Source organism: Arvicanthis niloticus, chromosome 22, assembly GCF_011762505.2.
Source record: "Arvicanthis niloticus isolate mArvNil1 chromosome 22, mArvNil1.pat.X, whole genome shotgun sequence".
Taxonomy (NCBI): Eukaryota; Metazoa; Chordata; class Mammalia; order Rodentia; family Muridae; genus Arvicanthis; species Arvicanthis niloticus.
Window position 1 is genome coordinate 49,175,009 of NC_133429.1, and position 14,029 is coordinate 49,189,037.

At 46.7% G+C, this 14,029-nt stretch overlaps 1 pseudogene across 1 annotated transcript; it reads left to right on the top strand.

The window, feature by feature from the left end:
• Positions 1 to 6,607: 6,607 nt before the first annotated feature.
• Positions 6,608 to 13,925, top strand: LOC143436328 (retinol dehydrogenase 16-like; annotated as a pseudogene). Its single transcript, XR_013106441.1, has 4 exons — positions 6,608 to 7,164; positions 9,444 to 9,702; positions 11,264 to 11,427; positions 11,937 to 13,925. The product of XR_013106441.1 is annotated as a retinol dehydrogenase 16-like (transcript).
• The last annotated feature ends 104 nt before the right edge of the window (positions 13,926 to 14,029 follow it).

The window sequence follows — 14,029 nt, forward strand, 5'->3', positions numbered from 1 at the left end:
ACCCTCAACTTTCTGAATTTGGACAGTCAGGGCAACACAGCGGCTGATCGCCATTGCCTGGAACCAACTAGGCCAAAAGAAATGGTAAAATGGAAAAATGTTTTGACTGGTCTATGGAAAGGCCCGGATCCTATTTTAATAAGATCCCGGGGAGCGGTCTGTGTGTTTCCACAGGGGGAAGACAATCCATTTTGGCTGCCAGAGCGACTGACGCAGCGACTCGCGGTTCCTGAAAAAGCCCCCCCCCCCCCCCCCCCGAAGGATTCATCTGCAGACGCTCTCAGCTCCCATTTGGACTCTCCTAAATCGGGTTCCTAGTATATACAGTGAATTTAGATGGTTAACCTATCTGCTTCTCAAAAACCTATGCCCTTGCCTTCTTAAAAGGCGTTGCTGCTGCTAACTTGTACCAATGTAACTCGCTTTATATTCCAGTGCTGGTCTGCTTTTCTATAAGCAGGCCTAATAGCCAGTTTACCACTCTGATCCCTATCCCCGTTCAGATGTCTGAGACCTTGGTTTTATCCTGACAAGAAAGGAGATTTTGATATAACTGCAGCCCTTATCGCTGCTATTACCATCCCTACAATTGCAGCTGTGACAGCTGACTCAGACATGGTTAATCAAGTTACAGCAGCTACTGTTGTTAATCAAATTTCAGAAAAAACCTCTGAGGCTTTGACACTCCCACAGAAAGTGGATGTATTGCAGGCATCCTGTTGGTCAATCAGAGAGTTAATTGGCTCTAAGCCCATGTGAAGCAGCTAGCAGATGTGGTTCAAATGAGCTGTGTCTCAGCGACCCCACATCCAGGTATTTCACCTCTGAGATTTGTGAATGATACATTTATTTAAAGCCATAATCTTTCTGCTTATTTAAAAGGAAAGTGAAATGGGAAGTTGGACCAGGTACAGCAGCAATTGCAGATCTGGATTTCCAGCGAATGGAACCTGCTGCCCGTGGAGATTTTACTTCTTAAATTTCTTCTGCCTTTTCTTTCTTTCTTTCTAAAGAGCGGGAATAGGCCTGCTTGATACAGCCCTATGATGTGAATTAGTATTCATAGATGGTTGGTTTGTAAGCTCAAAGCCCAACAAAAATGTGACAAGGTAGCTTAAAGCCTAAGCACTCGCAGTCTTGGAGCAAGCATCCCTCCCTGAAATTTGACTATCTAGGCTGGAAAGTAGCCAATGACTGCGACCCTCAGTCTATGCACCCCAGGGGTTCGTCCCATTGCACTGGGCAGATGAGAGGTCTAAGTCCAGTCAGCCCTTGCCTGAATAACCGGTACCTGAGCAGTTAGAGGTGTTTGTGAGTGGGTACTCGACAGGGAATGTTCCACGAGTGTGGATAGATTTCCTGAAAGTATGCCTGATTGCACAAAGGTTTGATGCCAAAAACCTCCCCTGGTGGGGCCCTAGGGTAGAGACTTCCTTTCCCCGTCAAAAGGCATCGATATTGGGTATGGGAATTAAACCCATTACAATATCTCATTTTGCACAGGGGATCAGGCCTCTGCGTTCCCTCACTGAGTTGGTGCAGCGTTTAATGGGCGAAAGGCTGTTTTATATTAATAATTTAAACAGGGAGAGATGTAGTGAGCCGTTGTTTCAGTGGCTACACACGTGCATTTTCCAAGATGGCGCTGGCCTTATGTTTCCCCAGCAGTAAACAATTATTCTGCGCAGCTGCTAGGCAGAAAGAGCGCCAAGTCACTGGCCTATCCCGAGGCGTAATATTGGGTGGTGAGCGAACAGCCATTCAGAAGTGAATACGTCACTCTAGGGAGTATTTAAAGGGGCCTCTTCCGGTTTCTTCCGTCTTTCTGCTTTATCGTGTGGAGTAATAAAAGGTCCTTGTCGCAGTACACCCGATTACCGCCTCCCTATCCTTATTCGCGGGCGAAAAGGGATTTGGGGGGCGCTCGTTACAAACCATGTATTTTGTAAGCGACTCACAAAAGTTTCTTAGTAGGGAAGCTGGATGTGTCAAGGTGTGTGGGCCTGCAGATACCCTCAGGTAGGGGCACTGTCTACTTTGTTTGGTTTTATGCCATTTTTGTTTACTTTGTTTTTTAAAGAAAAGATCTCCCTCCTGGGATTCACAGATTTATCTAAGCCATTGGGCTAGTAGGCTCCTGTCTGGACTTCCCAAGTTCTGGGATTACAAGCAAGCCACCATTCTAGTCTTTAAGGTGGTTTGTGGGCTCAAACTCAGGTCTAAGGAGGCTTGGGAGACAAGCACTATGCACACTGAGGTATAGCTCCAGACCCTTTCCCCTGGAGGCAGCACTGTGTGGAACTGCTCTGAGAACTCTGAAGATACAACTGGAAGAATAAATCTCTGCAAGTGTGGCATCAACCTGCAAAACAGTTTCATGGTTCCAAAGGTGACTATGTCTTCAACATCTTCCCAGGTAGAGAACTGTGCCAGGAAGACTTAAAGGATGAAGGTATCCATGCTGTGAGCCAGCCAGTCTGTGGCATGTGTTCCCTAGCAGCGTGGATGCCCTGCTCCTATTCATTGATTCTTATTCTCCAGTAAACACATATCACAGTGGTCTTACCGTGTTAAATGTGCATTTTTATCTACAATTAAACCTGTGTTGTGTGACTGTCTCTTTCCACTGTCTCCAGGACTCTGGGCCTTAGTCAACAATGCTGACCCTTCCACCCCCTCGGGTCCCAATGAGTGGATGAGCAAACAGGACTTTGCAAGTACAATGATAAGAGACCCCAAAGGCACCAGATACCAGCTTCCTTTCTTGACCATACCACCCAGAAATTTCCCAGCATGCTCCACTCCACCTTTGCACCCTCCTTCCGTTCCCATCATTCCCCCAGGCTCTATTTCCTTCTCAGCTTCTGTTTCCTCAACATCCCCTAGCTATTCCTTGGATATGTTGAAGGTCCCTGGCTGACTCCAGAGCTTTTCAGTCCCTGGGGACAGAAGTTTTTTCCTGAATTCTCCAGTGCTTCCCGTGCCCATTTCCTAAGAACACAGTCTTAGTGTTAGCTTACAGGCAATCTCACTAGGCTGCCCTTGGGGACCTAGCAGTTGCTTACATCACTGCTTTCTGCTTTCTTAGGTAGAACAGGTTCTCCCTCTTCTCTCTCCCCTTCCACTCCCCCTTCTTCCTCTCTCTCACAAACACACACACCCACCACACACACATCACAAACACACACACACACACACACACACACACACACACACACTAGCGCTCATACACCCACACTCGCACACCTGGTTCACCAGGTACCCGCTGGCTGCATAATATTATGTAACACTTGGACTCCCCAAAAGTTAAGAGTCAGGAGGACTTGCTCAATTCATCTAGATTCCTCTTCATTCTGAAGATGAACAAGATGGAGGCTGTATGCAATCTCACATCTTCAGACAAACTATGAAACACAGGTGAGAGTGGACCATCAACTACCTCACGTGGGCAGGAGATGGTTGTTAGATCACATCCTCAGGGGCTCTGAGTCTATCAAAGCTCTAGTATTTAGCCCACTCAGAACACTGCCTGTGTGCCTTTAGTCAAATGAAACCGTGCTCCAGGTCTAGCTGAGAGGGGATGTTCCAGAGCTGCGGGCCCCTGCCAGGTCTTTCAGGTGGTATACAACGTTCTGCCTGAGGCTGCAAATCAAGGGCCTTCCCTGGTGGAAAGAAAGTCACATGGATAATCAAGTCTAAAGCACCCAAGCCTCCAAGGGCCTCCTCCGCCAGACCCTCATCCCCTCTCCCAGACCACTTTTCCTAGGAAAAAAGATGGGATATAGTCCAATAGATGTAAGCAGGGACTGGGGCACAGTCCAGTCATTGTGTGGGTGTCATGAGAAAAAGGTCTCGGTCCCCTGCTTTACTCTCTTGCCTGTACTGAAAGAGTCCTCAGCAGGTAGCTTAGACTTGTCTCAAACTCACAATCATCCTGTCTCTGTCTGCCAAGTGCAGGAATGGGAATGACAGATCTGTGCTGCCATGTTCAGCCTGGTTCTACATCTTTGACTCCTGACAATCAGTTCAGATGTGGGTTTCCCATCCCTGGCTTGGAAGGATATTGAGGGCTAGAAACTGATTTGAGTTATCATGTATAGGCCAGAGCTTTACCAGCTTTGGAATATGAAGAATCCCGGACATGGGGAAGTATTACTCCCCACAGCCCCCACCACCAAGAGAATGGACATCTCGGGGAGGGCCTCGAGTCCAGGTGACAGATTCCAAGCTAACACCTGTGTCAAGACTGAAGCTCTTGAGACAATCGGTTGAGAGGCAGGCTCTTCCCAGACACTGCTTTCTTGTCTTAGAAAAACAAGATTTAGTTTTCTTTATATGTATGTGAGTATACCGTGTGGGTACCCAAACAGGCTAGAAGATGGTATTGCAGGGGTTGCAAACCACCCAAGATGGGTGCTTGGCAACTGAATTTGGGTCCTCTGAAAGAGCAGCAAGTGCTCTTAACTACCAAGTCATCCCTTTAGCCACAGGCCCTGGTTTCTCACCCCTCAGCAAAATCTTCATCTTCCCCAAATTAAAGGATGGAACTCTATGGGATCCAAACTCTGACCCTGTCTCATGTCTCCTGAGGGGAAATTCCTTCTTCTTCTTCTTCTTCTTCTTCTTCTTCTTCTTCGTCTTCTTCTTCTTCTTCGTCTTCGTCTTCGTCTTCGTCTTCGTCTCCGTCTCCGTCTCCGTCTCCTTCTCCTTCTCCTTCTCCTTCTCCTTCTCCTTCTCCTTCTCCTTCTCCTTCTCCTTCTCCTTCTCCTCCTCCTCCTCCTCCTCCTCCTCCTCCTCCTCCTCCTCCTCCTCCTCCTTCTTCTTTTTGGTTTTTCGAGACAGGGTTTCTCTGTGTGGCCCTGGCTGTCCTGGAACTCACTCTGTAGACCAGGCTGGCCTCAGAAATCCACCTGCCTCTGCCTCCCAAGTGCTGGGATTAAAGCCGTGTGTCACCACTGCCTGGCAGGAAATTCCTTCTTAAGTGTTCTGCCAGGATATACATACCACCTTTTAAGCTCTTGGTGCCTGGCTGAAGTTCAGGTCCTTGTTCAGCTGAGGCTTCCTGTTATTAGAGTGTCTGTGGAATGTAGGTGTGTGTGCATGGAAGTCTCCAAAACAGTAAGGAACAGGAAAATGATGATACCCATGGTTGATGCTGTGGAACAACCGAGCCTTAGTCCATGAGGACCAGCTCCCCAGTGCTATGAAGTCTAAGAAAGAAAGGCAGAGAGGGCAAGGAGTGCTCCAATTGTGTCTTAGTGCCTTCTGTGATAATGTGACCAAAATGCCTGGCAGAAGCACCTTAGGGAGGAAGGTTCATCTTGGCCCCCAGTTGCAGGGCTGAGTCGGTTGATGTGGAGAAGCCACAGCAGAGCCAATGTTCTTGGTGATTTACCTTGTGGAATACCAGGAAGTAGAGGGACCAGCAGAGGGTGGGGGCTATAACTTACAAATGCCTACCACACTTAGTGACCCTCTTTTTCTTGTCAGTCTCATCTCCTAAAATTCCCCAGCTTTCGTAGCCAGCACCAATGGCCTGCCGACGGATTCTCTATTTAAGTCAAGAGCCAGGATGGAGACATTCCAAATTCAGGCAGGTCCCTGGTGCAGCAACCTATGGCAAAGCTCACCATAGTGCTTGCAGGGTTTGTTAATTCATATTCTCCCAGGAAATTAACATGGGAAAAACTGGCTCGTGTTAATCTGAAGCAATCACGGTTCTTAAAGCTCAATATGGTTCAGTCATGTCAACTTAAACCCATACAGTCGTAGAAGGGTTTATACAAGTCTTTCTCTCCTCTGCCAGTAGTTCAGGGAGTTATTCATGGCCATTCCCAGACCCCTCCCCTTCCTTTCCTGTTTTATGTCCTGTGTAGTTCTTTGCCAACTCGACACAAGCTAGAGTTATCTGGGCCAAGGAACCACACCTGAGAAAATGCTACCATCAGATTGTCTGTAGGGCACTTTCTTGACTAGTGACTGAAATGGGAGGACCCAGCTCACTGCAGGTGGTACAACCCATGGTTGTGGTGTAAGAAAGTAGGCTGGGCAAGCTATGGAAAGCAAGCCAATCAAAAGTGTTCTTCCAAGGCCTCTGCTTTAGTTTCTGCCTCCAGGCTCCTTCATGATAGACCATAAACTGTGAATTAAATAAACACTTGGCTCCACAGGTTGCTCTGGTTATGGTGTTTATCATGGCAATGCAAAGCAAACCAGAAGAGTTTGATCTTTCAGGTCAGAAGCCACATTTCATGACCTTCACTCCCCAATCCCAGACAAGTTTTACTCTGGGAAGGTAATCTCTCCTGTGGCCTCTCCTGTGGTCCTACAAAGAATGACAGTGATTGAGTCTGTTGAGGAAATAAACGTTGAGAAACAGATTTCATTGTAAATTTGTCCAGAGTCCAAGGCTACATTTGCAATAGCCTTCTACCTATGCCCAGATGGAGCCATGGGCACACAGAGTCTGAGCCTGGACCTTGAGTCATGTGGGCCATGAGTCATTAGGCTTAGATGGATCTCCTGTGCATAAGAGGGCAGGAAGGAGTGGTCCAATTAGAGAGGTGTTTTTAAGTAGGAGGTGCCCAAGGGCATTTGCTTATCAGCACAGAAAATCAACCTGAGGACTGGAGGATTGAAGCAGGACAAAAAAAAAAAAAAAAAAAAAAAAAAAAAGAAGAAGAAGAAGAAAAAGAAAAGAAAGTTCTTGAGAAAGGGGATCAGGGAGGAGCAAGAGTCACACTTGCCAGAAGCCTGTAGGCTAGGCTGCCTACCACAGTCTTTTGCAGTTCTATTTCTCTCTTCTGAAAACAGGGCAGGCTCATTTTGTCCTGATAGCAGCTGTGCAAGCCATGTGGCTCTACCTGGTGGCACTGGTGGGTCTGTGGACACTCCTGCGCTTGTTCAGAGAGAGGAAGGTGGTGACCCATCTGCATGACAAGTATGTCTTCATCACGGGCTGTGACTCGGGCTTTGGGAACCTGCTGGCCAGACAGCTGGACAGGAGAGGCATGAAAGTGCTGGCTGCATGTCTGACAGAGGAGGGAGCTGAGCAACTGAGGAGCAAGACATCTGAGAGGCTGGAGACAGTGATCCTTGATGTCACCAAGACAGAGAGTATTGTGGCAGCCACTCAGTGGGTGAATGAGCGTGTTGGGAACAGAGGTACCATTGAGATTTCTATCTGTGTTGTTTGTTTGTCTCCCTGTTTCAAGGGGGCCTCCCCTTTGTACTTCCTGAGGAGATCCCTAGTGGTGTTTGGGGACCCTGAAGTAACCCAGCATGTCACCTGAGCTCTCTCTTCTCTTTCCAGCCTCTACCTTCTGTCTCCCAAGTGTTCTGGCCTTGGTGAGAAGGTGCCCTGGTGAGGACTTACCCTCTCACATCCCTGTCTCTGCTCTGTCATCTTTTTTTACATAGAAAATCTAGATTGTTGGATGCCAAGTCCCAGGTTAGCGCAGGGTCCCTTCCTGAGCAGAGGATGGGACTTGGCCCTTTGTCATGTGTGCAGGACCTCTGGAGCCATGCTGCAGTGGATCTTCTGAGTCAGCAGCATACCTGCTCTTACCTGTCAGCTGTGTCCTCTGTGAAGGCAGACATGGTTATTCTGTGCACAGAGCAGGCCAGACCAGCTTAAGGCTGATTTGGAAGACTAAATACTCCTAAGGTGGGTTGTGGGGAGAGAGTTGTTCTTCTTTGCATATTCTAGTAGTGAGAAAAAAAAAAACCAGAGTGGTTTAAAGGAATCTATGAACAAATAGGAAACACAGTCATTGTTCAAAAACACTAGAGAACAGAAGAGCAGTTAACCTGTAATTCACCACTTGGGATTTAAACTGCTAACACTTTGACCAGTAGGCATTAACGTGAATACAGTCTTTTCACTTTAAAAAGTGAGGAATTTTTACCACCTCAATGACATTTCTTTGAGTGATAATGTTTAATGAACTAGAAAATCCTAACCTTTAACAAAGCCCCACTGATTTAACCTTGGAGTCAGAAGCTTCCACTGTTTGGTACATTTATGTTTACTTTCACTTGTTGGTGTTTTTTTTTTTTTTCATTTGTAAGACAGGATTTCTCTGTGTAGCTCAGGCTGTCCTGGAACTCACTATGTAGACCAGGCTTGCCTCAAACTCCAAGGTCTACCTGACTGCCTATGGAGTGCAGGATCTAAAGATGTGCGCCACTACTGCCTGGCTTGAGACAGGATCTCAATCCAGAGCTGGACTTGAACTCACGATCCTTCCACATCAGCCTCCTTTGTACAGGGATTGTAGGTATGTGCCGCCACCCCAACTGGTTTCCTACATTTTGTGATCATAAGCAGTACTCTTGTAAGCAGTTTTAGTAAGTGTGTTTTAGGATCCCAAGAGTGAAGTGTCTTGGTTAAACAGTTTATATCTCTAGAAGGGTGAGGTATGATTTTGAACTGAGAGGGCACATGGCTTTTGAGCCAATTTTTTGAAATTAACAAGCAGTACAATTGCCTTAAGTCATGTAGGCCCCAGCTGATCCTGCATGATCAGTAAAAGTGAAGGGGTGATGTTGAGGGCCACAGCACTTACCAGGTGGCTGCTGAGGACCTGTGGCTTAGTGACTAAAGAGACACAGGGCTGTGTCCTGTGGGTGAGTGGAAAGAGACAGGGCTGCTTTCTGAGGCAGAGGGTGGAGCTCTACTCTAGTGTTGCCTGCTCCTTCAGGTCAACCATGTATTTTGTAAGCGACTCACAAAAGTTTCTTAGTAGGGAAGCTGGATGTGTCAAGGTGTGTGGGCCTGCAGATACCCTCAGGTAGGGGCACTGTCTACTTTGTTTGGTTTTATGCCATTTTTGTTTACTTTGTTTTTAAAGAAAAGATCTCCCTCCTGGGATTCACAGATTTATCTAAGCCATTCGGCTAGTAGGCTCCTGTCTGGACTTCCCAAGTTCTGGGATTACAAGCAAGCCACCATTCTAGCCTTTAAGGTGGTTTGTGGGCTCAAACTCAGGTCTAAGGAGGCTTGGGAGACAAGCACTATGCACACTGAGGTATAGCTCCAGACCCTTTCCCCTGGAGGCAGCACTGTGTGGAACTGCTCTGAGAACTCTGAAGATACAACTGGAAGAATAAATCTCTGCAAGGGTGGCATCAACCTGCAAAACAGTTTCATGGTTCCAAAGGTGACTATGTCTTCAACATCTGTTCTTAAATTTATTGGGAAGAAACCACTTGTTGTTTCCCAGATAGAGAGCTGGGCCAGGAAGACTTAAAGGATGAAGGTATCCATGCTGTGAGCCAGCCAGTCTGTGGTATGTGTTCCCCAGACGTGTGGATGCCCTGCTCCTATTCATTGATTCTTATTCTCCAGTAAACACGCGGCACAGTGGTCTTACCTTGTTAAATGTGCATCTTATCTATAATTAAACCTGTGTTGTGTGACTGTCTCTTCCCACTGTCTCCAGGACTCTGGGGCCTGGTCAACAATGCTGGCATCTCCACCCCCTCGGGTTCCAATGAGTGGATGAGCAAACAGAACTTTGCAACTGTACTGGATGTGAACCTGTTGGGCATGATCTAGGTGACTCTGAGCATGCTGCCCTTAGTGAGGAAGGCGAGGGGCTGCGTGGTCAATGTCTCCAGTGTCATGGGTCGAATATCTTTCTTTGGTGGTGGTTACTGCATCTCCAAGCATGGTGTAGAGGCCTTCTCGGACTCTCTCAGGTACTAGATGGAAAGGGGTGACTGAGGGGAGCTTTGATAAGGTTTTTATTTAATCACAGTCTTTAAGTCCCCATCATGAGGCTGGAAAGATAGCTCAGAAGTAAAGAGAATTGACTGCTCTTCCTGAGGTCCTGAGTTCAAGTCCCAGGAACAACATGGTAGCTCACAACTATCTGTAATGAGATCTATCTTTAAAAACATAAATAAATAAAAGATCCTATCCTGGTTTGTAGATTCTCTTACCTTCCCTCCATCGGAGGTAGGAAATGATTGGAAAATACATCATTGGACAATCATTGGACACTGGGAAATGCCTCTTGTGTCTATGGCTGGGGTAGAACTGAGACATGAGTTCAGTTTTTCTTTTTGCTTGCTTATTTGTCTGTTTGTTTAAGACATGGTCTCACTATGTAATCTTGGCTCTCCAGGAATTCACTAGGTTGACCAGGCTGGCCCCAAACTCTTACAGATCCATCTCCCGAGTGCTGGAATTAAAGGTGTGTTGCACCATGCCTGGTGAGAACAGTTAATAGTCTGCAGGAGGGTGCACAATTGGAACATTGTTTTTGAGTTAGTGTTTGACCTGAGGTAATCTGGACAGAGTCTTGATCATTAACCTTTAGTGTTGTTCAACTTGAGGATGTCCTTGAGGTAGACTGAACATGTCACTTAGTCCAGTAGGTACTTTCCAGACTCACAAGACTTCACAGTCAACTCATTGAAGAATTACAATAAGGTTCTCCCTCTGACCTTAAAAATTCTGGCAACTGAGAACTTGAAAGTCTGTGGTCAGGTCAGGGTAGGGTACTGTGGCCATCCTTTGGAGTGGTTATCTCCAGTTAATTATTGGTGAGAGAGTAGTTATTAGACTTTGGATCCTACAGTAAGGGTCCAAACAGGAACTTAGCAGCCTCATTAGGATGGCTACTGGGAAAATTCATCCACTTTAGGCTCTGTGTGGATATTAACTGATAGAGAAAGCTGCTGACCCCTACTTGTCAATAGAATAAGTCAGGTGACACAGGCAGGAGACTGAGGAGCTGAGAACAAGCAGACTCATAGGAATCTGAGGGCCATGGGCAAGGATGTGTATTCTGAACTTGTCAAGGCAGATAGAAGAGTTTGAGTCATTTGGGTTAGGTAACCTGTCAGCCTGCACTCTGCTGTGATCAGAGGCTCTAGGAGGGTATCATCAACAGGATCCAGAGGGGAGCTGGCCTATGAGCTTCCTGGGATAGGTTTGGAGAAGCTGTAAAACCATGAGTGAGGAGGAGGTGATTTGGGGAAGGATGGGTACCCTTTTTATCTGGAATTGATTGAGAAGTCTTACCTGGAGTCTAGCTTTAGGCCAGTGAGGTGCACATACCAAATACTTGTGTGAGATTTAAAAGCACACAGGTGATGGCCTTATCACAAGATCTTTCGACATTTCCTGCACATCCCAAATCCAAAGGGTGTGGCCTTTCCTCATCACAGGCTCCTGGTGGCATGCTACTATATTCTTATTAAAGTGTTCTCACTGAAAGAGCTCTGAAGTCCTTGACATGTGTCTGTCTTGCAGGAGGGAGCTCTCCTACTTTGGGGTGAAGGTGGCTATAATAGAGCCTGGAGGCTTCAAGACTTGTGTGACAAGTAGTGATAGGCTGTCATCAAGCACCAAGATGACCTGGGACAAGGCCAGCTCAGAAGTAAAAAAGATCTATGGCGAGAAGTTTTTATCATCCCGTGAGTGGATTTGGGGAAGCAAAGCCAACTTGAGCCTAGAATTGTGAATCTTGTTAGTGTTGCCAGCAGTTCCCCCACCACCAAGTGTTTCTTCTCAAAATAAGCATGTATAGCCCTCCTTCCTGTAGCAGATGGGCACCTCACCGCATACAGGGATCCTGACTACTAGACATGAAGCTATGGTTTATAGGAATCCCTCATTATTATGAGGTCAAAGCTAAAACAGATACAGGCAGCAGTGTTTTCCATGAGCTTGGGTTTTTCCCAACTATTGGGGAGATGACATATTGATCTCAAAAGAAACATAGCAGGCTCTGTATTCATGGCACTTCCTAGTGGCTTGGTTGTGGTCCTTCTGAGGAACTGTGAAGTCTAGGCTTGGACATGGCTTCAGGGATTCAGAGACACGGTTTCATGCACATAGAGAATAGAAGTTCTCCTCCATGCTAGTGTCAGACAGGAGTGGTGGGAGCTGAATGACCACCTGAAACATTTCTCATTCTGCATAGATATGACAAGGCTAAAATTGCTGGATGACACGTGCAACTCTGACCTGTCTTTGGTGACTGACTGCATGGAGCATGCTCTGACTGCCTGTCACCCTCGTACCCGATACTCAGCCGGTTGGGATGCCAAGCTCTTCTACCTCCCCTTGAGCTACCTGCCCACCTCTCTTGTGGATGCCTTTGTCTACTGGACTTCTCCAAAGCCTGAGAAAGCTCTCTGAAGTCTTTACCTATGTGTATAGTTGGGAATATGGAGGCACTGTGTAAAGGAGGGAATCTTTAGGAAAAAGTAGGAGGGTCGAAGGAGGGAGGTCATTGTTCTGGGGTTCTAGGATATAATCTTCATCCCAGTAATTTTTCTGTGACACTACTCAAGATGGCCAAAGAAGTAGCCAAAGAATTCTGCCAAGGGATTCAGATACAAAAGTGCTGGCTGTTGCCCAGGCTCTGAGCATCATGGCCTACCATGAAGATCCACACAAATGAGGAGGTTGGGACCAGCTTGTGCCAAGCACTGCCCTGTGTCCCTCTGTAGGAGATGCACATTCCATGGCTAGTTTACACCCCTATGCAGCATGGAAGTGTCCTTGCTCTGAAGTCACCTGTGACCATGTTGTGTGTCTGAGAGGTGTCACTAATAATGCCAGCACTCATGCTCTTTACTCAGGCCAACAGGCCCTGGATGTTTGTTTTAGTCCCTGGTGGTGAGAATCCAGCAGAGGATGGAGACACCAATTTTTTATTTATTTTGAAATCATGGCCTTTTTTTTTTTTGTACTCTTTTTATTTTTAGAGCAAAGTATGAGGTGATTTCCTGGGCCCTGTGATTTAAACTATGGCTTTGTTGGTTAGTGAGGTTTGGATGACAATGGTAAGGGGGATGACCCAAGAAGGGTTGGTACAGGCCAACAGGCTTATCCTTGAGTGTCTCATCCCTTCCAGCCACTGAAGTGGGAACAACTGTTCTCCATTCAAAACTTAACCACAACACATAAGGCACAAAACCAAAGAAATAGCCAAAGAATTCTGCCAAGGGATTCAGATACAAAATTGCTGGCTGTTGTTGCCCAGGCTCTGAGCATCATGGCTGACCATGAAGATCCACACAAAAGAGGAGGTTGGGACCAGCACCTGTAGGCTTCAGCTCCACCACTCCCTTCCCTAAAGACTCACTAAGTGACCATCTCTCCCTGCAGGATCACCAAGTGACCATATCTTTCCTGCAGACTCACTAAGTGTCCCTCCCTTCCCTGCTGACCCATTAAGTAACCATCCTTTCTGCAGAGTCATGAAGTAATCATCCCTTCTGGTAGAACCACCCTGTAATCATGAATTCCTTGTAGACTCACTAAGTGATCATTCTTTCCTGCAGACTCACTAAGTGACCATGCCTTACCAGCAGATCCATTAAGTGACCATTCCTTCATATAAGACTTACTATCTGACAATCACAACAAATCACTTCTGATTTTCTGTCTGTCCTTGTCCCAGGCCACTTCTCATGTCCCTTCCCTCAATGCCACTGCCACACTCCTCCAGCAGCATGTAGAGAGTGTCCTTCTCAACTATGATTTTCATCTTATGGACAACATTTTTGAAAATGTTCAGTGTCCAAAGAGCCAGGGTGTTGACCTTGCCGTGACCTCTGAGACCTGGCTCTGCCTGCTGCTAGGTTGGGAATCTCAAGAGTAGGCTGAGCAGGGAAAGCATCTGTGGAAGAGAGAGAATCCTGGGCTCAGTACAGACTTGCCCTGGGGAGGTACTTCCATAGATACCTGACTCCTCTTCTCTCAGTAGAAATGTGGGGGCTGAGGGGCCACAGGAGAAACTTGTAAATAAACAACAATTTCTGGATTAATGAAAATAGAAATTCTTCTACCCTAACGTGTGTATGGCCATCCATTAACTTATGTTATTTTGAAATGATTGTTTTAGGACCTTTGATCATATGTGTGTGTACTTGTATGTTTCATGTGTGAGAGGACCCTCAGAGGTGAGAAGAAAGATGAGGGCTACTGGTTACAAGACGTTTCCAGCCATACAATATGGGTGTCAGGAAATGAATTTGGGTTCTTCAGAAGAGCAGTAAGTACTCA